Genomic DNA, 2,365 nt, shown 5'->3' with positions numbered 1-2,365 from the left:
AGGATTACCGCAGCCATGGTCTCCGAGCTGATAGTTCATGCTACATGCTGCTGCAAACGTCGTCAACCTGTTCGTGCAGATGGTTGTTGTCTTGCAAACGTCCCCATTTGTTGACTCAGGGATCGAGACGTGGCTGCACGAGCCGTTACAACCATGCGGATAAGATGCCTGTAATGACTGCTAGCGATACGAAGCCGTTGGGATCCAGCGCGGCGTTCCGTATTAACCTCCTGAACCCACCGATTCCATATTCTGCTAACAGTCATTGGATCTCGACCAACGCGAGCAGCAATGTCGCGATACAATAAACCGCAATCGCGATAGGGTACAATCCGACCTTCATCAAAGTCGGAAACGTGATGGTACGCATTTATCCTCCTTACACAAGGCATCACAACAACATTTCACCAGGCAACGCCGGTCATCTGCTGTTTGTGTATGAGAAATCGGCTGGAAATGTTCCTCATGTCAGCACGTTGTAGGTGTCGCCACAGGCACCAACCTCGTGTGAATGCTCTGAAAAAAGCTAATCATTTGCATATCACAGCATCTTCTTCCTGTCGGTTAAATTTCGCGTCTGTAGCACGTCATCTTCGTGGTGTAGCAATGTTAACGGCCAGTAGTGTAATTGAGCACCACTCACACAAATTGTTTAGATGTCTATCATTAATGGATGCACATTGTCATTGCATTGGAAAAAATACATTTTACCATCATATTAGCAGAGGAAAGTCGTACTAACATAATTGATAGCTAGTATTTAGGAAGCTATGGCATATCTGACAGGTAACTCATTTCGGAATTCTTGTAACATCTACCATACACTTCTCATTTTTTTGTGGAAATTTTAAGTCTTGCACTAAATGGCATCATGGTCTTGGTGGAAACGATTAGAATATTGGGAAAGTGTTTAACACAGATAAAATGTGACCCACGCGCACAGCACGCATAACAGACTGGATCTGGCTAGAAATGTGACTCACAGATTTCATTATTTAAAATGTCCTCCCTCCGTCAGATTTGTAACTGCTTCCCCTGAACTAATGTGTGTAACTCTGTTGGGAATTTTTGCATTCACTCAGGGAAGAGTTAAGATGTTACCGGACGACTGAACTGAAATAGTACCTTTAGCGGCCATTTTTAATTGGTTGTACTTTCGCTTGTCATTAATACACTCTCTTCTACGCACGTAGCTCACGAATACGAATTACACTGTGTCTATGACACGATTTATGTTCTGCCTTTTCTCAAACCGAGCATTCTTTTCGCTTGGTCTCGTTGTAAGCTTTCTGACGAAGTTTTACTGTGCGTTGTTTTCACTACGCTTATTACACTTAAGGGCATTTGTGCAATTATTAATTATATGTCATTCATAAATTTTACTGCGTAAGCATCAATTTCATTTGTCGTGTTGCTGTTACTATCACTGGTGACTGTACACAATGGAGAGTGGTTATTTAAACATTGGAGTTGCGAAAGAAATTGGAGCAAATATCACAGCAGGTATTGGGGAAGTATAGATAGGGTAATATTCACTTACGACGAGCAGTGCACTACGGCAACTTTGAAAACAGAACCATACGAAAAACGGAAAAGAACTCCTTCAAGAATTTCAACACATTTTCCACTTGTGATCAAAGTTAACGGCATCAGAAGTAGATGAAAGTAGTACCGCTGTTCAGCAGGAATGAATATTTCTCGATTCTGTGTCATGTTTTTTTCCGCCTTTACCCACTAGTTTGTTTCGGTAGAATTGATGACTTCGTTCCGATTCACGAAACGAACTATTGCCTGGGTGCAATGTGTCTACATATACATCGACATACATACTACGCAAGCCACCGTACGGTGCGTTGCAGAGGGCACTTTGTGTCACTAACACCTTGCCCTCTCAGACGAAGAAAATTATTTAAGAATGCAACGGGAAAAAGACATCAGTACATCGAAAATATCGAAGCCTTAAAAATACAACGCTTCTATTCGACGTATCGATAGTAAACCAAGAGTATTTTTAGTATATCCGTGTATTTCGTCCATCCATATACCAAAAGAAGTCTTACGTTGTGAGTTTTATTGTGGAGTCTACTGCAATTATATGTGCAAGATTATTACAGTCCAGAATTTTTATTCGGATGTTGATGTGTATCATTAGTGAATTGTTCGAACCTCTTTGATTACATACATGACAACCTGTTCTCAGTGAGACACGGGGAAAACCGTCCAACAACAAGTGCTGAACCAGTCAAGAATGGATTTGAAAGTGAGAAGTCGCCACTCAAATCTTCTGTGGCATCCTGAATCTGGTGTTGGCAAGTAATATTAATTTAATAAAGACTACCACATGAGCCACTGTTGCTAATAATTC

Source organism: Schistocerca cancellata, chromosome 2 (genome assembly GCF_023864275.1).
Source record: "Schistocerca cancellata isolate TAMUIC-IGC-003103 chromosome 2, iqSchCanc2.1, whole genome shotgun sequence".
Lineage (NCBI taxonomy): Eukaryota > Metazoa > Arthropoda > Insecta > Orthoptera > Acrididae > Schistocerca > Schistocerca cancellata.
This window is presented reverse-complemented; position numbering follows the sequence as displayed.